A 24,490-nucleotide genomic window follows, 5' to 3' on the forward strand; every position below is an offset into this window, starting at 1 on the left:
AACACAAGAGTGCCTGGGAAACTGGAAAATTCAGTAATTTTAATTTCTCTGAGATGCCCCAGTGGTGAAGGCACGCACTCATGCCCTACACATAAGGGAGTATAAATTGTAAGAAACTGTCTTTTTACACTTGATCTTAGCCAAAGGGCCGAGAAGTGATGAAACTGTCTTTTTTTTTTTTTTAAGATTTTATTTATTTATTTGGCAGACAGAGATCACAAGTAGGCATAGAGGCAGGCGGAGAGAGAGGAAGGGAAGCTGGCTCCCTGCGAGCAGAGAGCCCAAAGCGGGGCTCGAACCCAGGACCCTGAGATCATGACCTGAGCTGAAGGCAGAGGCTTTAACCCACTGAGCCACCCAGACACCCCTGAAACTGTTTTAAAGGTAGTTTGGTAGTGTCTGCCAGAGCATAGTCCCTCTGACTAATTTCTAGGAATTCAACCCACAGATAAACTCAGATAATGCGAGAGGACGTGTCCTAGGATGTTCTTTACGGCATTGTCATAAAAAAAGACAGGAAAGAAGCAAACTGCCCAACAGAAGGGTCTGATAAATCATAGCACAGCTCTCCAGTGGGGATCCTGCAGTGTAGCCCTTAGAAAAATGAGGCTGAGCTATAAGTGCTCATAGGGAGTGATCTGTAAGATAGGTTGCCAGTTGGGAAAAAAAAAAAAAAAACTAGGTGCGGAGTAGTATGTCTAGTGCTCCCCTTTTTGTCAGGCATAGTATGTCTCTGGGGCTCTGCATGGAAAGAGACCAAGATGCTGGCAATCGTGGCTGCCTCCGGAAAGGGAGGAGGGCCCCGGAAGCAGGAGTGGGGTGAGCATTGCCCTTCACTACCTGGCCTTTTTAGTTTTATTACTTGTCAGAATCAGGGGGTCTTCTTGGGGCGCCTGGGTGGCTCAGTGGGTTAAAGCCTCTGCCTTCGCCTCAGGTCATGATCCCAGAGTCCTGGGATCGAGCCCCACATTGAGCTCTCTGCTCCGCAGGGAGCCTGCTTCCTCCTCTCTCTCTGCCTGCTTCTCTGCCTATTTGTGATCTCTGTCTGTCAAATAAATAAATAAAATCTTTAAAAAAAAAATCAGGGGGTCTTCTGGCCTGTCTTGTAGGTTTCAACGTCACGATGCATTGCTTTCGATTTCCCAGTTTCGTATTGAGGGCCTGTCGTGTGCAAAGAAGGAGGAAGGGTCTTAAAAACGGACTGACTTGCTCTCACGGCTGGAACATTTTGGGTCTTGTTTCCTTCCCCGTGACATCATATTTCCAGAGTAACCCCTTAAACAAACGCCTGTTCCGATCCACTCCCTTGTATTCTGGGAAATGATAGATGATTGCTTTTTCTTTGCTGTATGAGAAAAGGAAGCCTGCAGTGTGTGTCTGGAAAGTATTTCGGGATACCCTTTTGCCAGGCTTCCCACAATTCCCCTGGCTCCAGATCATCCACTGGTCTTTCCTGGGGAGCCCGCTCTGACCCTCGGGCTAAACCAGACTTTCATTCAGTTGGATTCTCTTTTTGAAACTTGGGGTCCCTGCAACCACTAGCGTGCCCCTTTCCCCTCTGTCCCCAGTTGTCCCCCAGGCTTCTGGCCTGTGGTTTTTAATGTATTAATAACAGTGGAAAAGCCCAAATTCTTGAGAAAATGTGATCAAAAGGGTGTTTTGCGTTGGAGGGCCCCAGTTGCCTTCTCAAGAAAGACCATCTTAGCCTTGGATGCTGTGAGGACTGGAGAAGCCGCCAGCTCTGCTCACCACCGAGTTGGCTTTTTTCCTGTGGCGAAGCCAGCAGAAGACCCCATCAGGGTCTCGGACGGGTCTGCGTCCCTGCCAGGCAGCCTGTGGGCCTCCTGGAGGAATGGCATGAGTCACACAGGAGTACACAAAATGAGCCTGGGGCTAAAATGGGCCTGCCACCACATGGGCAGATGGCTTGAAGGCTGGATGCTGGCTGGTGTCCTCTCCCCTGTCCCCACCTCCCCACCTCATGCTGTGAACACTCCAAATATTTGGGAAGCAGGAGGGGGGAGCTGCCCTCCTGCTCCTGATGTGTGTCTCTCTAAAAAGTAACTGAGACGGGCTTCCGTTGGCCACTCTCTGGGGCCCCACTCTGCCCTCTGGTTTCTCAAGCCTGAGGTGATTCAGCACCCAGAATGGGACACAGCCCCTGGCCCCCCGCAGGTGGACCCAAAAGAGGCTCTTGGATCGCCTTTGGCTGAGGGCGAGGCCTTCCTGGGAGTATCTCTGGGCCTGACTGCAGCTCTTTGGCGGTGTGGCCTTCATCTCTAGCTTCTCCTCGGGGCTCCCTCCCACTGTGGCTGGAGGGAGCCTTGCCGGGCCTTCCGGAAAGTAGCCACCGAAGGGTGTGGCTTCCTGCTAGGGTAGGTTGGGCCCAGGCCTACGGGGGAAGTGGAAGGTGCAGCCTATCTTCCCCACCCTTGCGTGGCTTCCTCCGGGCCTCTCAGAGGTTCTAGGTCCTTATGGTCCTAACAGTCTGTCCCACGCAGAGGAGAAAGGGGGCCTCTTGGAGGGAGTTTCCTTCACCTCCACCTCCCCACAGACATTCCCTTTCTGGGACCTTTGCATCTTCGAGACTTTTCCCTTTCATGTGGCCTGTAACTCTAAAGGATGGCCTGCTTAAAAGAAAAATGAACAACAGTAAAAAAAAAAAAAAAACCAAAAAAAACCCCCAACCCTCACTACCGTATTTATTTAGAATTCTAGAACGTGTGAGCTGGAGGGGCTCTTAGGGGTAATTTCACCCCCCGCCCCCATTCGAGAAGGAGCTATTTGCCCAAAGCTCAGCCTGTGAGTTGGTAGAAAGCTTGGGCTCCTGGTTTCACTCAGCGCCAGAGCCTTGCCTCTCAGAATCACGTGGCCTCCTTTAAAAGTGTTTTTAAAGTGTTATCTTCCCTTTCTTGGCCTTTATGCACTGTTTAGCCGAGCAACACATACTTAGCTCCTTTAATCTTTCCTCAAGAGTCTACTCTCCACACCCTTCGTCTTTTTCTTTTGGGGGGGAGAGGCGCTCTGGTTAAGAAATTGGGTGGGAAGTGTTCTCGGTTTCTCTGAACTTCTTCCAGTTGGACAGGGCCCCTTCAGCTGAAAGTTCCCACAGCTCAAAAATCAATATTTCACATGGGGTAGCGCCAGGCAGCCGGGTGGGCCGCTCAGAGGGCCACACTGGCTTTCCAGTGTCCGTCAGCTGGTGCTCATTTCTAGCAATTCTAAGTCATGTAAGGACTGAGGGGATCGATTTCTTGTATTTTCCATACGAAACCCCGGTGGAGGGAGCAAAACAAGGGCTCTGGGGTCAGGCAGAGCTGGGACCAGCCTTTCGCCTTTTCTCCAGCTGTTCGACCTCCGCCTCAGTTTACCTGCCAGCGACAGGGAGGTGTCTGTTTTTTCCGGGGCTTATAATTGACATGTAAAGATACGGAAAGCAGTCCGGTTCTTTCCTCCCCCCCTCCTTCCTCCTTTTTCATGTTCTCATCAATATCATCTGTCCTCGGGTGGCGGGCAGGAGGAAATATGTGGTCAGGTTTTAAAGATTTTAAATGCGTCCAACGAGTCTGTCCCTGATAACAAGAGTGTGGGTTTGAGGATGGCTGAGGAACCTGCCAGAAGGTCTGTCTCCTGGGTCGGAGGCTGAGTTGTCACCGTCTCAGCCCTTGCATCCTTCTTAGCACACGGTACAGCTTACCTTGTCGCACTCATCTGAGCCGCGTTAGTGAAGCTTTTTTTTTTTTTTTTTTTTTTTTAAAAGTCTGTTACACAGCCGTAGAGGCTCCTTTATTTGGAGCTGCCTGTGTTCAAAAGCCGCTGCATTTCCTGTGTTTTGCATGAAGTCACTGGGCTGGAGAGGGAGTTTCCTGTCTGATAAACATAAAGACACACACTGGAACTGGTTTGGGGGACTCGGTCCAACTGGTCTGGGATGGGGAAAGATGCTAGAACCCGCTGGACTGAAGACGTGGAGGTCAGAGGTCCTGGGGGGTCAGAGATGGGGTCCGTCCTCAAGTCTAGATCCCTAGGTTCTCCCCCCCGGGGCCTGGTGCAGAGGTGGCTCCTCGTCACGAGTGCTGGGGCTCACTGCTGCTTCTGTGAGCCTGGGGACGAGGGCAGCCAGAGCTTTCGAATGCCATTTGCTCATCTTTTCACTTGATAAAGCGCACATGCCGGGCACTTGTCTGGAAATCTCGGGGAAGAAAAGTGGTGGCAGGGAGTCATTTTAAAGTTTTTGTCTTTTTTTTTTTTTTTTTTAAAGTAGGCTCCACACCCAGCATGGAGCCCAACATGGGGCCTTGAACTCACCAGCCTGAGATCCAGACCTGAGCTGAGATCAAGAGTCAGACGTTTAACTGACTGAGCCACCCAGGGGCCCCCAGTTTTCATCTATTTTTAATATTTAAGACCAGCTATTGGGATAAGGGTATTGACCCCAAATTTCTTTGGTGAATCTCAGTCATCAAAAGACTCCTTGGGCTGCTGCTGTGTGGCCTCCACCATGCTGGGCTTGGTGGGGCTTTGGTAGGGTGGAGGGCGGAGAGCCCATCTCCGGCCTCAGGAATCTTCCCCTGTGACAGGAAGTTGGAGGGGAGGAAGGAGGGACAGACCACTCATCCCAGGAGGCGGGGCCCCTGCAACCCTCCTCGACTGGGGATTTCTCAGCCTGGGGATTTCTCAGCATCTTGAGCCGACCTCCCAGAGGCTAGAATGGCCTGGGTGGGGGAGGAGGGAAGATGGAGAGGTGGGGGGCAAGGAAGGAAGGAAGAGGCTCTGTTGGGAGGGCGCTGGCCTAGGAATCAGGAGGTCTGGGTTGAAGTCCCAGCTGTGCAAATGAGAGTAAGAGTACCAGTAGTTACATTTTGTTGAGCACGTGGTGCATTTTAGGCGCACTCCTGGTGCTTTTACATGGATTATCTCATGTTAAGTCTTACCTCCTCATGAGGTAGAAAACTATCCCCATTTTACAGGTGAGAAGACTGAGCAGGTGTTCACAACCTAACGCTCTGATTCCAGACGCCCCCATGTGACTGTGTAGATGCCCTTCACTTCTGAACTTGTGTTTCCTCACTTGGTGGTGATAAGTGTTGGGCTGGTCCCCAAGGCCTCCTCTTGCACTATTGGCCAAGAATTAATGAAAGGAGCAGAGCTTCAGGCTGCTGCAGAATGGGGCCTCCATCCTGTTGTGTGGATGGCTACCCTAACATTGCATTGGCTGCTGACATCACCTTTAACCTCATCCGGCCATTCTTCAGATGCCTGTGGTTGGTTCTGAGGGAGGGCAGGTGACAGACCATCCTGGCCACTGTGCCTGCCTGCTCGTAGCTGGGCCCTGGCTGGTCTTCACTGGAGAGGAAGTGAGGGCCAGAGGCACCAAGGAGTCTTGTCCACGGGGAGGCGGGGGGGAATAGGTCCCTGGCCCTAAAGAGAGACCTCTCTGTGACTGGGTAGAAGGCAGCAGGGGGATGATGGGCAGAGACGGTCTCAGAAATGTCCAGAAGCCACGGGCAGGCCACTCGGGCTCTGCTGTGGCTCCTTTGGCCCAGGGAAGTCACTGGATTGTAGCAACAAGTTGCAACAGTTTAGTTTTGTTGTGAAGAGAAAGTTTCAGAATCCTAGTGGCAGCTTTGGAGCAGATAGATGTTTATAATGGTAAGGGAGTTCTTTGGGGCATGAAGGGAGAAGATGGGTGGTCAGGGGGTCTAGAGACTGGACTAGAAACGGGCCTAGAGACTGTCTTTGCTCTGGTATTTTCTTTTCGCTCTAGATCAGTGGCTAGCTTGCAGGTGTTCCTTGCCTGTTCAGCTCTGTGCTGTCCGTCTTTTAGCTTCTGGCTCAAGGGAGCCTTCCCTGGATGACACCCTTTTCCTAGAGAGCTGGAGAGCAGCCCTTATTGGTTCAGAAAGGAGCCACAGGTTTGTACCCCCGCACCCCCCCCCCCCCCGGAGGAATGAGTGGATACTTCTGGCCCTGCTAGTGTGGCTCAGTCCATCACCCTCTGCAGCCTGCAGAGCGATCTGGGTCAGTACAGGGCTGCTCGGGCCTGACGTTGGGCAAGGAGAGTTTCTGTCCCCGTCCTCAGTGCCACCCGTTGAACACACACTCAGAAAACCCAAAACCCAACCCAACCCAACCCAGCACCTTAACCTAACCATACACTCGTTTTACAGATTGACTGAAAATCGATTGTAAGAATTTGACACACACTGGATTTCAGCACTTAGTAGATTCCCTCCTGTCCACGTAGTTTGCACCACTGTTTGGTGCTGGTTGTGAGCTAGAGATTATCTTGGAATTTCTAGTGTCTGCAGTGAGATGCCAGCTCCTGTGTTTGGGGGGTGGGGGGTGGCTGTGCGAACTAGGGAGTTAGAGAAAGCAGAGGGAGTCAGCGGGCCGTGGGCAAGGGAGTGGGTGACTCTCGAAGCAGCAGCTGGGTTATTTTTCACTCAGTTTATTTGTTCATTAAATATGTCTAAATGCTGGGGGTGTGCTGGAGACTGCTTTGGTGCGGGGTGCGTGTCTGCATGAAACCAGTCTGCGGTTTGTATTCGGGGAGGGGCGGGGGCAAACCAGACAGCAGCCAGGCAGGCAAATCACGGTCAGGCAAGGGCGTGCTCAGAGTCCCCAAGGCTGGCTTGGACAAGAGGGCTCTCCGTCTCCCAGCCCCGGAGGCTGGGGGGCTGAGAGTCCACGAGCGAGGCCTCTCTCTGTTTACAGCCGGCTGCCTTCTGCGCGTGCGCAGCCCCCGAGGCTCCTGTCCTCCCCCGCTTCCGGGGACGCCGGGCAGATTGGGGAGCCCACCCGAATGCTCTCGTTTCATCAACTCTTTAAAGGCCCATGGCCCAAACAGTCCCATTTGAGGTCCTGGGGTGTTAAAGCCTCCACAGGTGAATCTGGGGAGGTGTGGGGCGCAGTTCAGTCCATTCTGGGAGAAGGGAGTGGGCGTGTGTATCCGCGGCGCTCTCCCCCACAATCCAGGGCCGCTCCGTCCATTCTTCCAGGTGCGAGCGACTTCTGTGATTTCCCCAGGTTTTTATTTCATTGCTTCGAGCTGCAGTTTCCGCGTCCTTAAAGTGGCTAATAAAACCCATGCCCATGTCAGTATCCTGAGTCGCTAAGGTGGGAAGGCTCTCAGCCTTTCATGAACTCCACTCATGGTGGGTCCCAGTACGTGTCAGTCCCCATGCCCTCTCCTGTCCCCTCACCTGCCCCTCATTCACCAGAGCATCTTTTCCTCCATCCTGCTTCCTCCTCTCTGCTGCCCAGTGCGCTGTGATCCGGGTGCGGGGTAACGGGGGCCTGTGGAGGGGACGGGGTGGTTCTTCCCGGCTTTCTGCGCCTTCCCCCCCCCCACCCCGGGGTGATCGCATGCCTTACCCAGGCCTTGTTGACCAGCCATTGTAGCTGGCGGTGGCTTCCCTCTGATGAGCCGCAGACACTGTTCTCCCATGAGGGATGATGGGTAAGATTTTATAGAATGCTGGTGTAGGAATCAAAACATAAAATCTTAGTTGCGGCCAGACAATGCTTTCCTCCTGGTGTCAACACTGCCCTGGACCGGGGGCTTGTTGGCACTTGTCGGTGCTGGCCTGCTTTTGGGTCTTGCTTCCCCCGTGGTTCCTGGGACCCCCGCCTGTGGTCGACACTTAATGTGTGCTTGAGAAACAGGTGAATATATTCTCCCGAGTGTGCTGGCTTAGCGTCTGCGCCAGCACTTGGCTGCGTGTGACCTTGGGGAGAAAGCTTTATTGCTTTGGTTCTGAGTCTCAACCACTGGGATGTGTATATGTCTCGTACGTACGTAATAGGCAGCAGGCTCTGGAACCGGACCCTTTGTCCTGATCCTGATTCTCTCACCTGCCAGCTCTTTGACCTTGGTAAGCCAGTGCACCCTTTCTGCACTCGTTTTCCTTGTGTGTGGAATGAGGAAAATGAGAGTCCCCATAGAGGATTTTGATGTTCATTAACGTTTGGCTCTATTGTTTATGTGCTTGATTTCATACACAAATTAAAAAAAAAAATTTAAGCAAGCTCTGCGCCGGATGTGGGGCTTGAACTCACAGCCCTGAGATCAAGAGTCACATGCTCCACCTACGGAGCCAGCCGGGCGCCCCTGTTCATAACACTATTTGTCCAGCACGGTGCCAGTCTGTTATAAATATATCTATTTTTATCCATTTTAAGAAACCTATTCCCATCAAATTTTTCTGTCACTGTAGTTTGAAGTCAGGCTCAGGTTGTTGCAATGAAAGTCTCCCAATCCCATGAAGGGGGGGCAGTATTAATGTTCCCACTTTATAGTTGGGAAAACTGAGACTCAAAGAACCTAAGTGCTGAGCCCCAGGTAGTGAGGGAGAGCTCACATCCTCTCCTGCTCCTGGACGGCCATATCTGCTTTCATTGCCTCCCTTGTCCTCTCACCCATTGAATGCATTCAGTGTGGGCTGGTGCAGGGGGGCAATGTTTGTGAAGTTGGGGGTTTGTAGGTCAGGCTTTTGTATACAGCCTTAAAGCAGTGAGGCCCGGTGTTTCCTCGCTGGCTTATAGGGCCAGCTGTAAAGTGCAGCCTTCCGTGTCCCTCTGAGGCATGTCAGTGGGCGGCAGATGGGTTTTTGTGGCCAGGTGTGTGAGGTATGGTCAGCCTGGTTCCTGCGGGGAAACTAGCTTTTCTCCCTCTGCTTCCCAGTGCCACCTCCTCTGAGCCTCCTGCCCCCCCACAGCGCCCTGCTCTCGGCCTGCCTGCCTTCTGCTGGAGCCCAGCCTGCCGCCCTCTGTTTCCTGCCTTTGCCAGGCTGAGGAGGAGGTGGCTGGCTGTGTCGCGCCAAGTGCTCGTGAAAAATCCCTCATTATGGGATTAATTACTGGCCGCTGGGCTCTGTGGCATTTACAGGACCCGGTAAGTGTTGGGACTTCTCACCTCCAACCAGACTCCTTCCTCCAAACCAGCTGGAGTTAGTTCTGCTGACTTTTTGGTTAGCCCTTCCAGCCGCGTGTCGGAGAAGGAATGGACAGGGGGCCTCTGAGGGCGAGACCGAGGATCTGGCAGCGACCCTCCCCGCCACCTAATAGCCGTGTGCGCTGGATGCCCGGTTCTTCAAAGTGAGGCCACTTCCAGGCTGCAAAGCCCTTTGTGTGCCGACGGTTGCAGTGTCACACCGGTGTACTTGGGAGGCTGGGAAAGGTTGGCCCTTTACCCCTTTAAAACAAGTCACAGGCTCTAATTATCCTTAGGTTGAAATAGTGGAGGCCCCTCCCCCCCCTTCTGGCTTTCAGACAAGAATCTGAAGAATGTGATACTGAGTGTGGACCTGAGCAAAGATCAGGGGCAGGATTCTGAGCTCTTCCGGGGGCTTTACCAGGCAGCCTTTGTGCTCCTGGACCTGGGACATTCCGAATTGGTTGTGGTTGCAAGTCTCTGACAACGACAGGCGCTTTAAATTCCAGGCTCTTCAGTGGGTTCCGAAGGGGACAGCTGGGAGGGGTTGGTGGAGGGGGGAGTCAGGTTAAAAAGGAGTTTGCCAGGGAAACAGTGGCCGCCCCAGGGGCTGCATACCAGCCAGGAGGACCGCTTCTACCGCGGGTGACTGGGCAGGTGGCTGTGGGTCGCCTCAGACTCCTTCCCCTTCCTGATGATTGCTCTCCGGGCAAACCTCTGGGGCTCGCTTCCTCAGCACCTGCTGAGCCGCCCGGGAGGCGGAGCTCCAGGGCACACACACACGGACCGCACTAGTGTGTGCCCCGGAGCCAGTCCTTTAGATGCTCTGGGCTTCCTACTGCCCACGGTCGCTGTCTGGTCAGAAGAAGCAAGTGCTGGCGGTTACTTGTCAGCACCGCCCTGGGGTGTGGGGCTCCTGATGCCCATTTTACAGATGAAGGAAGGGAGGTTTGCGGTGTTCAAATGACGTCCCCAGACATTCCCTCAGCCTGTGAGACTGCGGTGGTCGGCCCCAGGTGGTCTGATTCCACGAGTGTCACCTTCTACCCCGATCCCACATCCCTGGGCTGCACACTCACGGGTCTGTGTGCGTGCCCATGTCTGTGTGTGTCCAGGTTTGTGTGTGTGCACGTGCCTGTGGCGTGGATTCGTTCCCAGTCCACCAGCTGTGTGGGGCGGGGGCTGCCGCTCTTCCCTTATTTTTTTTTTTTTAAAGATTTTATTTTATTTTTTTTGACAAGAGATGTCAAGTAGGCAGAGAGGCAGGCAGAGAGAGAGAGAGAGAGAGAGAGAGACAGGAGGAAGCAGACCCCCCGCCGAGCAGAGAGCCCGATTCGATTCGGGACTCGATCCCAGGACCCTGGAATCATGACCCAAGCTAAAGGCAGAGGCTCAACCCGCTGAACCACCCAGGCGCCCCGCTCTTCCCTTCTTGAGCGCAGCTCAGCCTTGACCCCTTTGGAAGCCGACCTGGGCTGGGCCGGGCCGTGGCTGGGGCAAAAGAGCAGTTCTTGGCGGGTGGTAAAATAAGCAGCCGCCAGGTTCTTGGTGAAGGACGTGGTGAGGTCATCCCCACAGCCGGGCTTCCTGCTCAGGGACAGCTGGGTGGGCCTGCCTTGCAGATGAGGGTGCTACCACAGCCTTCTCTAGGAATTCATTAGTCTTCTCCAGGAATTGACTTTTTCTGTAAAGTGGGAGATACGTGGGTTTTGAATCTTAAATCTGTGACTAGTATTTGGGTGATTTTCCCCAGGGAGGCCAAAGGGCCTGGGGGGCTGCTTGTCGCACCGCACAGGCTCTAATTATCTAATGTCGCCCCCGGTTTCTCTGGAGAGCTTGGCTCCGTCCTCCAGGCAGCCTGTGTGCCCGGGGCTGGCACCTGCTAGCCCGCTTGAGAATCGTCCCGAGCGATGGAGATGTAGGGAGGAGAGGCTGTTTACTGATCAGTTTGGGAGGTCTTGGTCACGCAGTCCAGGGTGATCCCGAGCAGCTCAGGGGAAATGGCCGCCTGCCCCCTCCATCCCGCGTGCCGCACCTGCCACGCAGCTTTGACTGCCGGCTTGTCTTACTGCAGAGTTTGCCTTTTGCCCCCTCTGACCTCTTCTGTGAGATTCTGATTACCCCTCTGGAGGGTAATGAAGAAAGAAATTCCTCTCAAGTCTTTGTTCATGTTGCCTTGCTGGAGAAGGAGGCCACTCTGGTGTCCTTTTGTTTTTGAAATTGTAACTGGGGGGGCTCCTGAAAGGCCACGGACTGCACGTGAGCGTCTCGGTGAGTTCCGTGAGGTGGTGTGCGGAGGGTTCACTGCCTCCCATCGATTCTCAAAGGGGTCCCTACTGGATGAAAGTGTTCAGAACCACTGATCCAGAGAGAACTTTGGGTTTCCTGCTTCTAGAGCTTGTGCGTGTACACGTGTGTGTGTCAACAGATGGCATCAGCCGGCTGTTAGCAGGCATGAAGGTCTGTTACATTACAGGGTTAGGTTATGCCTCCCCAGGGATATAAGTACGCGGAGAGCAGCTCATCCCTGTAGGATAGTGATCTTCCTTGCATTAAGCTGTTAATATCATGTCATTTCTGGGCGTCTCTTGAGTTTAGGGCTGGGGCTTGGAGGGGTGATGTTCTGATTGTAGCAGATTGGATTTGCTGGGATTCTGCGTACTGACAGAGCGCTGTCCTTGGCTCCGGGTCCTCAAAGGATGTTTCCTAAAATGCCCATATCCATGCCGTTTGCTCCACCTCTCCGAGCCTCTGAGTATGTATTTGAAGGGGAGGGTGGGGAAGAGGAATAGGGCAGGACCACAGGCTGTGCACTAGGCTTTGCTGAGGTTGTCAGGATCTGGTGATGGAGCAGTGGTCCTTGAACACAGCCAGCGCATGGCAGGTGACTGCTGTCCTACCTGCTGGAGGTTTGACCCCCCACAGAGCCTTGCTTTTTTTTTTTTTTGGCTTTGGGATAGAGCTACTTCTTTTTTTTTTTTTTTTAAGTTTTTTTTTTTTAAAGTTTTTTTTTTTTTTTTAATTTATTTGACAGAGATCACAAGTAGGCAGAGAGAGGAAGGGAAGCAGGCTCCCCGCTGAGCAGAGAGCCTGATGCGGGGCTCCATCCCAGGACCCCGAGATCATGACCCGAGCCGAAGACAGAGGCTTAACCCACTGAGTCACCCAGGCGCCCCTCGAGTTGCTTCTTTTTTTTTTTTTTAAAGATTATTTATTTATGTATTTATTTGACAGACAGATCACAATTAGGCAGAGAGGCAGGCAGAGAGAGAGGAGGAAGCAGGCTCCCTGCTGAGCAGAGAACCCGATGTGGGGCTCGATCCCAGGACCCTGGGATCATGACCTGAGCCGAAGGCAGAGGCTTGAACCCACTGAGCCACCCAGGCACCCCTCCTCGAGTTGCTTCTTGACCTGACTTGTGGTCTTGGGCGACTCACTGGACCATTCCGAGCCTCATCTGCTCAGTGACAGCCGAGTCATATTGGCATTTTTTCAGACCATCAGCTGAAACCTCATTGGTGGGTCAGGAAGTTACTTTCACAGGTGGCACCCAGTGTTTTTAGACACCAAACAAAGTAGACTCCAGTGGAAAATACCAAGGTGAGTGGCAAGTATATATCATTTTGTGGCGCTTTCGTTTGACCTGTTTGTGTGTGTATGGGGGATTAAAAGCCCTTAAATTAAATTTTTTTTTTTTTTTTGCTGTGGGTTGAAATAAAAAAAAAAAATGTTGGCACTCCAGAATGAGATGCTCAGGGGTCCTCTTTCAGCCCCGACTTTGTGTGGTTCCCGCCTACAGGTCTGAGCCGAACCCAGTCTCCTCCTCCACTCCAGCTGAGCCTGTAAATGGAGTCCCTTGCAAGATCAAACTCTTTAAAGTTCTTTACAAAATTCTGGGAAATGAGCTGCATTCCTGGGGTGGAATAAATCATGTCGAGTTAGGCTAGGCAGGATGTGACTTCAAACCCCCCGAAGTGGGCTGTGTGAGGGCAGTGGGTGTGACTGACTCATTATGAGCTCAGCCACGACACAGACTTCTTGAGAGAAGAGGCAAAGATTGTGGGGGTGGGGGGGGCGGCTGGGCCTGTAGGCCCGGGGCGCCACCAAGCACCGCTCCTCCGCTCCTCCGCTTGCCTATTGTGATCCTCACAATAGTTCTGTGAGTGGAGCAGTGCTCTGACCACATTGCAGAGCTGGGACTGTCAGCTAGACCTGGGGGTGGGGGGGCGCGGGGAGGGCTGTACCCCCCATAGGCTCTCCAGTACTCACAGCTGTCCTGGGGGGAGCTGGTAGCACCTCCCTTTTATAAACCGAGAAATTGAGGCCCAGGGGCCCCAGGCGGCCCAGGCAGCTGGGCTGAATTTGTTCTGTTAACTGATAGGTCTGGGGTGGTTCTAAGGCCCGTCTGGCTGCCTCCTGAGTTGGATTCCTTCTAAGACGCCTTCTGGGAAGGTCATGAATAAGTTATCACTGTTGGAAGGGCTGTCTCCTTTCAGTGATGAAGCTCATTATCGGAGTTGACTTAAATGACTGCCTGATCAATTCAGGAAGATTGACCCCCGGCCAGTCTAGGCGTGTGTCTCTTAGAAACAAATGAACATCAGATATAGCTGGAAGGGGCAGTGGTGACGAGGAAGAGGACAGTGACACGGTCCTGGAGGCCACCTCTTCTGAGCCTCTCCTTTGCCTACTCAGAGTGGGGTGGGGGTGGGGGTGGGGGACTACAGACCACAGCAGAATCACTTCTGTTTGGGCGATCGGGTGCAGGATTATTGGTCTTCACGTCAGGCACTCTGCGAATGGCTGGCAGAGAGTCTGTGGTGTTTGACCTCTGGACTTCAGACCTTTAGGGAGGCTGGAACCTTCCCCAGGTCTCCAGTTCATGAGTGTTATTCAGCACTTTCGTGTGTCGGGCGACGGGGATCCGGCGATGCCAGGGACCCATCCCAGGCCTTAGAGTTCTCAGCCCAGCAGGGATAGGGCTGGGATGGCTGTTGGTGGTAGTGGCTACACTCATCAGAGCTTGTATGTATGTGTGTGTGTGTGTGTGTGTGTGTGTGTGTTGTATTATTTAAACATCACTCGGAGTAACAAGCTGGTGTTGGCCTGGGTCTGGGCGCAGGGGTCTTCAGAAATTGCCCCAGTTTCTCATGTGGGGTTGCATTTCCCTGCCATCCCAATGTGGACTCAGGAAACCCAGCGCCCTGCACTTTCCCACTGAGACGGCGGCCGTATAATTAGATCTTTCAGTATGGTTATTTTTCTGCGTTGGGTTTCAGCAAACGGTGTTCATATGCTTGAGGAGAGAAAAACCGTCCTATCAGCAGAACCAGAGGGAAGGAGTAATTCCGCTGCAGGCGACTGAAGGGTTCAAGTTGCTCCTCGTGTGCGAGTGCGCTGTCTCTGGCAAGTCCTGGCGATGCCCTCAGCGGGAGGGCAGGGTCTGTTGGTCCAGTGCACACGCGTTTCCTAACGGGAAGGCGGCCAAGCGGCTGTGTCAACCTTGTTACACCTGGGGGCGGCTCTGGGGCTCAGAGTCCTGGCTGTGTGGGAGGGGACACCACCCCATGTCTGGAGCCGCGGGCTTCTCTTTGCAGTCCCCTCGGTGGGGCTGAGTGCTTGTCACCAAGAAGGTGAGGCCCATGTGTGATCTCACTACGCAGATACTGAACCAGTTATACGCAAAGTCAGGGCTCCGGTGTTGGATGACTTTACTGCAGGTCCAGCTGGGGGCCTCACCACCCGCCTCTAACCATGGAGTGAAAACTCTGTGCTCCCTGACCCCCAGCACTGGACAGGAGGGCTTGGGAGGGTTACCTTTGGAATTGGTTGTTCTCTTAGACAGCGCAGCTCCAGAAGACACAATGAGAGGCACTGATTGAGGACCCTCTCTCTGGACCCTGGGTTCAGTCAGCACCTGCCTATGGGGTCTGGGGGGAGGAGGGGACAGTCCCTGCCTTCAGGGAGTCAGATGGCTGATGGGAAGACAGGGAGAGGAAGCAGTGGTTCTGGCACAAGGCAGATTATGCTGGAATCGGTCTGGGGAGGGGAGGAAGCTAGATGAAGATCTACTGGGGTATTAGGACAGGCTGCCCAGGTGATGGGGAGAGTTGGCCGAGGAGCAGAGGCTCTCCCCTGGGGAGCTGGGTCTAGAATGAAGAGTGGCCAGGGGCAGGAGAGGTGGGGCTGGAAGCACAGTTGGGAGGCATTGGGTGCAGGAGTTGCTGGGTTTTAAAGGCAATGATGGGGGGCGTCTGCGTGGCTCAGTGGGTTAAGGCCTTTGCCTTGGGCTCAGCATTGGGCGCTCTGCTCAGTGGGGATCCTGCTTCCTTCTCTCTCTCTCTGCCTGCTTCTCTGCTTGCTTGTGATCTCTCTGTCAAATAAATAAATAAAATCTTAAAAAAAAAAAAAAAAAAAAGGCCGAGAGGGTCTTTCTCTCCAGGCAGGATGGACACGCTCCGTGGCAGAACTTGGAACGGAATGATGGGGCTGGCTTCATGCTCTGCTTTCTGCCCTGATTGGTTGACTGAGTCATTCGTTAAGAATGTATCTTGTGGCCCTGCAGACGGGGATGGTATCTTTGAGGAGGAGACCCGTTCAGGCACTTCGGTCTGGGGGACGTGTGATGCCTGAGCGCTAAGCTGGAGATGCCGGGTCGCTTCTTACTTGGGAGGAAATGGCTGCAGTGTGCATTGACTCCTGCTTCTCCCTGAGCTGGGCTGTGTGCGCTAGTAGATCCGGGGCTGCCGCCTGTGCCACACTTCACTTGTCCCTTTCTATTTAACCACTTTCTCCCTGGCCCTGTCCTGGGACTCTGCCCTCTCTTAGATTGCAAGCTGGCTCCTGCCTCCTCTGGGCTGCTTTGCAGCTGCTCACTTCTCCTGTCCACTCCGAGGCAGAGGTCAAGAGAGGGTGATCTCTTTAAAATTCAAATCCGATGATGTCACCTTCCCCCACCCCCAGGTGGCTTCCCCTTGTCCCTCCACTAAAATCCACATTCTTCCGCTTGGTTGATAAGATCCTGGGTGAACTGCTGTGCTCATCCCCTCCAGCCTCCAGCCTCCTCTGCTTGGGCTACTCCCCCCTCCCCGCCTCGCCCACCTTCCGTCCTTACCCACGGAGGAGGAGGGAATCTGTGCACAAAGCTCTGGTGTCTTACTGTTTTTAATTAATTTATCTTAGAGAGGGAGAGAAAGAGTGAGTGCATGTGCACATGGGGAGTGGGAGGGGCAGAGGGAGAGAGACTCCTCGAGCGGGACACGGGGCTCCATCCCAGGACCCTGCTGTCATGACCTGAGCGGAAACCAAGAGTCAGCTGCGCAACTGACTGAGCCACCAGGCGCCCCTCTGGTGTCATCTTTGATGATCTGGTTTTCATGGGTGTAGAGCAAAGGCAGTGACCCCAGACCCTGCCTTCTGTAGTCACGCACACGTGAGCCCTTCTCAGTGTTCCCCAGGCCGGGAGGAGTCCTCGGCAGCCTCTCCATGTGGCCTCTGTGGAAGGAAGGGCAGAGAGTGTGGGTTCTGGGGCTCTGGTGCTACATTCCTCTCTGGCCTGTCTCTGGTCTGGTGTTCTTATCTGCTGAGCATCAACACAGGCTTGGGTTGGAATACTGCTAACGGCAACAAGTCCCAGCTTCTTCTGTAAGCAAACAGCATTCCTGAGGTGGGAGGAAGGGCGCCCATCCTCCAGTCCTCTGCAGCTTCTGCCTCCTGGGCTCTGGACCCGGGAGGACCCTCCCCCCGCCCCCCCTCCCTCTGCATCCTGTGAGAATGAATGCCTTAGGGTAGGCTGCTTCTGTAAGTTTGGCCCTGGGTGGTGGGGGACAGAGTGCCGGCTCCCCCGCCAAAGATGCTTGTTCTACTAGCCCCGGTGTGTCTGTAGGGTGGGTCCTGTGGCCCATTTTCTTGTTGGAGCCCGAGAGCCAAGCCGCCCGGTCAGTGCCTGACTCAGATCCCGCTCTTCTGCGCAAGGCCTCCTGCACACCCCGCCAGGCCAGCACTGAAGAAGCGTTCTCCTGCAGGCTGGCCCGGGGTGCTTAGCCTGATTGGGCAGAGTTTAGCGGGCTTCCTTGTCTGCAGGCTCCTTGGAGCATTTCCTGTGCGGGAGGGCCACAGGGAGGCAGGTGCCCATCCTCCTGTGGCCGTGAAACCCTCTTCCTTCGTGCTGAATTACTAGCGTACTGTGCCGTAGTGTTAGCTGCGGACCCGTGTAACCTGGAGAAAGAGTCACCAAGCTCCTGGAAACTTTCCAGAGGCCTTCGGTGTCCTTCTGGAGAAGGATTAGGGCTAATTAGGAGGATGAGGCCTGGAAGTTCTTACTCAGTGTCCAAGTCTTCCCTGGCTGTTCGAGTTACAGCTCCTCTGACACAGAGTTTCCCCTCACCGTGAAGCTGGGAAGGTGCGGCGTGAACAGCTTTAAGGTTACCGGAGTCGAGTGGGGGAGTCCGTGGGACTCCAAGCTTACACCCATTCCATTCGATTACAGTGCATTACAGACTTCCCTTGGGATTTGCAGAATTGGTGCGCTGCATCGCAGTGGTTTTTCTCAAGTTCCATCTGTCTGTTCGGAGTTGGTCCAAAGTTGGATGTCTGCTGTCCTTGCTAGATGTGGCCCGAGGGCTCCGGGAGAGGCAGGGAAGGCCGCCCCTGAAGCCTTCTCACGGCTCCCGACCAGGGCAGAGGCCACGCTATACCAGCCAAGGGCCTCTTTGGTGTGTCTGTTGGTAGATGGTGGGTGCCTCCCCCGTGATTAGTCAGGAGGGGCTAGAAGGTTCCAGAAAACAGAAGTGGTTTTATTAAACCTTACAGAAAGCTTCTTGGGGACCAATAAATTATCTTCACTCCTGTTTCTCTCTGTGGATTAAAAGTCACCCCCCCCCCCACCAGTGCTTTCTTTCCCTTCTTGTTTTGGGGCTATAAAAACTAGTCCATAAATGACTTGGGCTTTGTCACAGTCGAGTGGCTGTGAGTGGCCGTGAGATGGCAGGCTGTGAGCCTTGCGCTTGGTGCCAGCTTGGGTCTCAGGGCGATTTTGCAGCTTCTTCAAAAGCTTCGCAATTACTCCTTCCTTCTCTTTGCGGTGTTCCTCATACATCCATTCAGGAAACTTTAACTGAGCACCTGGTGGGGTCAGGCATTGTGCTGGATATTTCAAATCAAGGACATGAATGAGACCTGCCTCCCGTGCTCTGATGAAACTGCAGATAATGACAGTTCAGGTGTTGGATTACTCACGGGAAGTCCCTTTGTAGCTATGGAGGAGGACGTTGGAGTTGAAATTTGAGAGAGGGCTCCTGGTGCCGAGAATGAGGCCTCAGCAGAGGCAGCTGTGAGCTGGGCTTCGTTATGAGGAGGGGCCGGAGCACGGAGATTGAGGGGTGGGCTCAGAAGGGCCCATTCACCATGAAAATATGGTTAGTTTTACTGGAGAAGATGTGGAGCCATCGAACTGTTTGGAACTGGCGAGTAATTGTCGGTATGGTAGGATGTAGGACACACAGAAACAGAGCTGTTGAGCCATCCTGAAGGCAGCGGGGGGTACGGATTGGAAGGAGGGTAGTAGACTCTGGGGAAGGCCAGGAAGGAGTCGGCTGTGCAGGCTGGAAAGGACGGGTGCAGTCCTGCAGCAGGGCGCTGGCCGTGGGCTTGACGGAGGGCTTTGCTGATCCACCGGAAGGAGTTTACGGTCTCGGGTGACCAGATGGATGGGGTCTTGGTGGAGACGCAGAAGAGAGTGCGGGTTTGGGGGAGTTCAGGTGAGGTGGTGCTTGTGGGCTCTCCGGGTGGAGACATGGACTGAGTGTTAGGCACTCAGATACATTAGAGGGGGTTTGCAGGAGATTTCTGGGTCGAATACATTTATCTGGGTGTCCTCCTGGGGACCAGTCCTGATGTATCAGAACCTTTCAGTAAACGGCATTTGGAATTCCCAGGATATGGGGTAAGCCAGCACAGCCAGGGGAGCACCTCCCCCCGCCCCCGCCCCCCAGCATGACTGCTGCCTGCCTTCCACAAAGGACCCGGACCTCTTCCAGCGGGCGAACTAGGTTGTGACTCAGCAGCTGAGCAGCTGCATCAGGGGGCCTGGAGATTCATGCCCTGCCTGGGGAGGCACAGGAGTCTCCTTTTCCAGATATTTAGGAATCTCTACAGTCCATTCCAGTAGTGGGTTCAGGTTAGGTCCCTTAAAAGAACAGTGCATTATAGGGACAGGCACTCCTTGGTGACAGTGCCATCCGTAGTGGGTGGGTCCCGCTGTGTGGGTTCTAGGAATCACTTTTCACTGGGGAGCTTCTGCTTCTAGAAGTGTGTACTTCGGACTTGGGAGAGAGTTTACTGAGCTGGAGTCTGGCTTCTTTGCAAGGTTTACTCCTGCAGCTCATCCCTCCAGTCCGTGCTCCTCAAACTGGGGGTCATTTTGCTTCCCCAGTCCCCGTCTCGGGCAGTGTCGGGAGACATTTTCATTGTCCCTCCTGGGGACGGACTGCACTCTCATCTAGTGGGTGGAGGTCAGAGATGCTGCTAGATCTCGCAGTACACAGGACAGCCCCCACGACAAAGAATTCCGGCCCCAGGTGTTCACAGTGCTGAGGCTGGGGAGCCCTGCTTTAACCCACACGTCACCGTGTAGTTCCTGAAGAACCGCCCCCTCTTCTCCCTCAGCTGGTGCCACCTCTTCTCCTCCCCCACCAGTACTCGTCCCATCTTCTAGGACCCAGTTAACATCCCATCCCTTCCGTGAACCCCCTGCTGCTCTGTTCCTGCGGTGAGTGACTTACTCATTCGTCTTCATTGAGTCTTGTGTTGGCACTGGCTGTTTACGTGGCCTTCCCCTCCACAGCGAAGGTTCCACGATGTTATAAACTCCTTAGGTCCTTTGTACCTTTGTCACCATATTTTTGCACGTGGCCCTTCAGTATGTAGTAGTTCATTGAATAAGTAAATCTCAGGCATTTGACAATTTCTGGGTAACTTCAGCAGCCGCCTTCATAGGCCTTTCCTTAACGATGGAACTCAGGCGCCTTGCTAGTTTTGCTAACTCAGAAGCAATGGCTGCAGGAAGAAAGGAAAAGGGACATGTTCACCTGTGCTCTCTGGGGGGGGGGGTGGGGATTAAAAAAACAAGCAAGGGGCGCCTGGGTGGCTCAGTGGGTTAAAGCCTCTGCCTTCTGCTCAGGTCATGATCCCAGGGTCCTGGGATCGAGCCCTGCATCCCGCTCTCTGCTCAGCAGGGAGCCTGCTTCCTCCTCTCTCTCTGCCTGCCTCTCTGCCTACTTGTGATCTATCTCTGTCTGTCAAATAAATAAATAAAATCTTTAAAAAAAATTGTTTAAAAAAAAAAAAACAAGCAAGGAGCCTGCTGGCAGACATGGGTGGTGAAGCTGGAACGGGGCTTCCAGTGTCTGAGCTGAGGTCACCGGGTCTCTGAACTGGAACCTTGGCTCGGAGAACAGAGGTGGCTCACCCAAGGTCAGACAGACCCCCAGCCTTTCTCTCAGTGCCAGCGGTATAAGGTGGGAGTGTGAAGGCCCTGGTACAAAGCAGCACCAGGAGGGGGTGTTTGCAGCTTCCTGTGAGCATGAGTAGTGTCTGTGTCCCTGGTTTGCTGAATGAACCAGGGCTTCTGGGTTTGTTTTCTCCCCAGAGAGTCCCAGAGAGCTCCCGGGGTTGCTGGGGGGAGGCAGCTGAGGTGGAACCCCGGCTGGTCTGAGTTTGAACCTGGGCTTTGTGACCTGTGTGGGCCTCGTTGCCCTCACCTTTGGGGATGGAGAAAAAGGAGAGCTGCTGCGCAGGCCCTCGGACTGGATGGCTTTGAGATGAGATGGGAGGACCTGCAGCTCCAGGCCCAGAACTTGGCCATGGAAGCCTTTACATAGACCCTCGTTGTCTAGGAATGGACAAGCTCACAGTGTTTGGACCAATGATTTGTCCCAGTCAAATAAATTCTGTTTTTAAGGGGCTAGCTGTTTCTTTTCCAAACAAGCACACAAGTCAGTAAAAAGAGAACCAAGTGAAGGGTGGGAAGCTGGGAGGGAGAGAGAGAGAGAGAGGGGTCTTTGGGAAAACAGGAAGGAGTAAAAGGTCCAGATGGATGTTAGGGGAGAGGGGGAAAGGGAGAAGGCAGGCAATCAAGGAATTACATTTTGGGTCGAAAGCAGAGGTTTTTGGTCAACCTATTTTCTTTCAGTTTCATCATTTCCTGAGAGTCCTAATTTAGCCTCTGGTCGTGTCCTCTCGATTATGGCCTAAAAAGGCAACTACTTGGGTTTCTTGGAGTTGGTCTGGCACCCGCAGGAAGCTGGTGTGGAAAGGACCGGCCCCCACCGGATCTGCTCTCCAGCGGGGAAAGCTGCCGCCTTTTCCCTTAACTCCTTGCTGGCCTGTGAACCCTGCCGAGGGCCACAGTTTCCTGAGGTCCCTAATCCAGACCCCCGAGCTCTTTCCCACAGTTTTCCTAGTGCTGGTGTGGCTGCTGCCCCATGGGCGTGCTGTTCCCGTGGCTGTGCATACCAGTCAACCCTTTTGGAAAGCATTTTGGTAATACTTCTCAAGGCCATAAAAATGTTCCTTTGTTTCAGTAATTACACTTCTGGGAATTTATCTCAAGGTGGCCCACCATATAAGGAAAAAACCTAATGAGTGTTTTTTTTTTTTTTAACCCCCCCCCCCGCCCTCGTCACTTTGGAATATTATGCAGCCATTAAAAGTGTTTCCCAAGAAGGCCTTGGAGTCAGGAGTCCTGAATTTGAGTCCTCGCTTCTCTAGGTGTGTGACCAAGTGGGATCACTTCCCTCTTAGAGCCTCTGCAGCTTGGGCTGGAAAGTGAAGTTTTGGATAAAAATGGTCAGGCAAACTGTGGCCCTGTGGGGGTTTTTAGTCATGATGAATAGGAAAAATCCACAATGTGAAACCCCATGCTCTGCCCATGATCGTTAAACCTCTCCAGTGTTTCTGTGAACAAGGATTAGGAGGACTGGAAAAAAAGAGAAAACTGACTTTAGGGGGAGTGTCTTAGGAATTTATGGGGATATTTTTCTTTCCTTTTGAAAACTTTATTTATTTGAAAAAAAAAACAAAAAAAAAACTTTATTTATTTGAGAGAGAGAGAGAGAGAGCACACACAAACAGGGGGAGAGACAGAGGGAGAAGCAGGCTCCCCACTGAACAGGGAGCCTAGTGCAGGGCTCTATCCCAGGACCCCTGGGATCCTGACCTGAGCTGAAGGCAGATGCTGAACTGACTGAGCCACCCAGGCACCCCTCATTTTGAAAACTTTTATGTGTGGTTTAAAAATTTTTTGTTTTATTTAAATTCAGTGAATTAATATACAGTGTATGATTAGTTTCAGAGGTGGAGATTCATCAGTTACATGAACCCCCCCATCATATCACATGACCTCCTGAATGCCCATCCCCCAGCTACCCCATCCCCCCACCCCCTTCCGCTCCAGCAACCCTCAGTTTGTTCCCTAGGGTGAAGAGTCTCTTACGGTTTGCCTCCCTCTCTGATTTCATCTTATTTTTGTGCAAAGTGTCGGAGAGGCCATTTAGTATGGTCCTAGGACAGGGAGGGGAGAAGGAGCTGCTTCTAGCGTCCCTTCTCTGATGCCCCCTTTCATTTCTGACACCTCTGGCTGGTGATGGCATACTCTGTCTGCACCCTTCGAGGTCACTGCTCCCATCTGCATCGCGGGAAGCCATACTGGGCACACACGCATTCATAGCCGCTGGGGCCTGCCCCCGACTCAGGTGGACACCGGAGCTCAGCCGGGGTCACTGCATGTGAATGTACCCATCTGTGGTGGTGGGAGGGCTTTTTTTTTTTTTTTTTTTTTTTTTTTTTTTTTTTTTGCGGGAGGGCTTTAATACACGCCCTTGTTTATGGTGACCCCATAAACCCCACCCCCATGTCCAGCCCATGTATATTGATCTTGGCGTTGCTGCTAACCCACGTCATTCCTGCAGAGCTGCTGACACCAGATAGCTCTGTCCTTGGCCTGGCTGAACGGGGCTCAGCTGGGCTTAATGAAAAGTTCTGCTCAGAGAGGGGCATGAAGGTGAACAGGGAGGCCTTGGGCCAACCCTGCATGGGAGCCTTGGCACCCCTCGAGACAGAGTGGTGCAGCCGTCGGTGTTGGCCCAGCTCTGGGGGGACATAGTAGGACTCCCCTGTCTTACAGCAAGTGCAGACTCCAAGGTCTCATCAGTGGTAGACCGGCCTGAAAGGAGGGCAGGATGAGGGGCTGGGGAGGTTGGCCCCTGGCAGCAGCAAGCAGCTGCTGTGTGCATGGCCCTCCAGTTCATACCTGCTGATGGTGTTCCAGGGGCGACCAATGGCCCAGGGCTTGCAGCCCGGAGGGAGCTCGTGTGTTGCCGAGCTGCCAGGTCGCCAGACGGTTGTTTTGTGTGGGTCCCGCCAGGGCTGGTGTTGCTGGGATGAAGTGAGTCTGATGAGGCCAGAAGTCCTTGCACCGTCACTCCCCGGCGGCTCTTGTGGACAACAGCAGGCCAGGGAGTGAGAATGTTAAAATTCCGACTGCGCTCTGATAGCACTCAGTGTGTTGGATGCTGTGGAATGTGTTCCCCCACACTTCCCGTGTCCTACTCAACGTTTGGGCAGTCTGACCTGGCTCTGAGGCCAGCCTGACTTGTTCTGTGGGTCCCCAGCCCAAGTGTGCCAGGGAGAGCCCAGACTGGGGGTGGGGGGCCGGCGATCTGGGTTAGAGCCCTGCATCCTGACTGGACTGGGTGACTCTGGGCAAGTAACTTGCCTTCTCTGAGCCTACTTCCTCATTTATAAATTGGGGATAATAAATGATCTTTTGTAGGGTGATTGATGTTTCAGTGAGGTTAATGTTAGGTCACCTAATGACTATTCCCTTTTTTTCTGCTTGGAGGGATCTCGTAAAGGGCATGGGATATCCTTGGGTGTTACTCATTGGGCTGGAGTAGTGGAACTTTTTTTTTTTTTTTAAGATTTTATTTATTTGAGAGAGAGAGAGCGTGAGAGAGAGAGAGCACACGTCAGGTTGGGGAGGGGGAAAGGGAGAAGCAGACTCCCCGCTGAGCAGGAGCTGGATCCCAGGACCCCGGGATCATGACCTGAGCCCAAGGCAGACGGCTAACTGACTGAGCCACCCAGGTGCCCCTGGAGTAGTAGAACTCTTAACCAGCGGTGGACTCAGGATTTGGGGGGGCAGGGTTCAAGTGAATCCCTTTCGGCATGTTGATGGGAGATTGTCTTGTCCGTTTTGGGTTTGAAGTTTGCGGAACGGTTTAGAACAGTAGCCTGTGAAGCCCTCTGCTCTGTGATCCTTCCAAGTCCTCAAGCGGGGCAGTGGCATGGGGAAGGGGAGACTGGTTTCGGGAGCCTGGGTCCTAGGACTGAGGAGGCTGCCTGGCTAGTTAGTGGTCAGTTGGATGGCAGAGAGGGAGAGGGTTGCTGGGCTGTCCTGTGGCAGAGAGAAACCTTCCATTTGCTTGAATGCCTGGTGGGTGTGGGAGCCGGGACAGCCTTCAGAGATCCCAGCCCCTACAAACAGAAGGTGAGGCC

The 24,490-nt window shown here is 53.6% G+C and overlaps 1 protein-coding gene across 1 annotated transcript in view; it reads left to right on the top strand.

Annotated features, from left to right (window-relative positions):
* The window catches only part of MYH9 (myosin heavy chain 9), a 90,718-nt gene that overhangs the window by 3,712 nt on the left and 62,516 nt on the right, over positions 1–24,490 (top strand). The window lies entirely within an intron of this gene.

The sequence above is a fragment of the Martes martes genome (genome assembly GCF_963455335.1).
Source record: "Martes martes genome assembly, chromosome: 8".
Lineage (NCBI taxonomy): Eukaryota > Metazoa > Chordata > Mammalia > Carnivora > Mustelidae > Martes > Martes martes.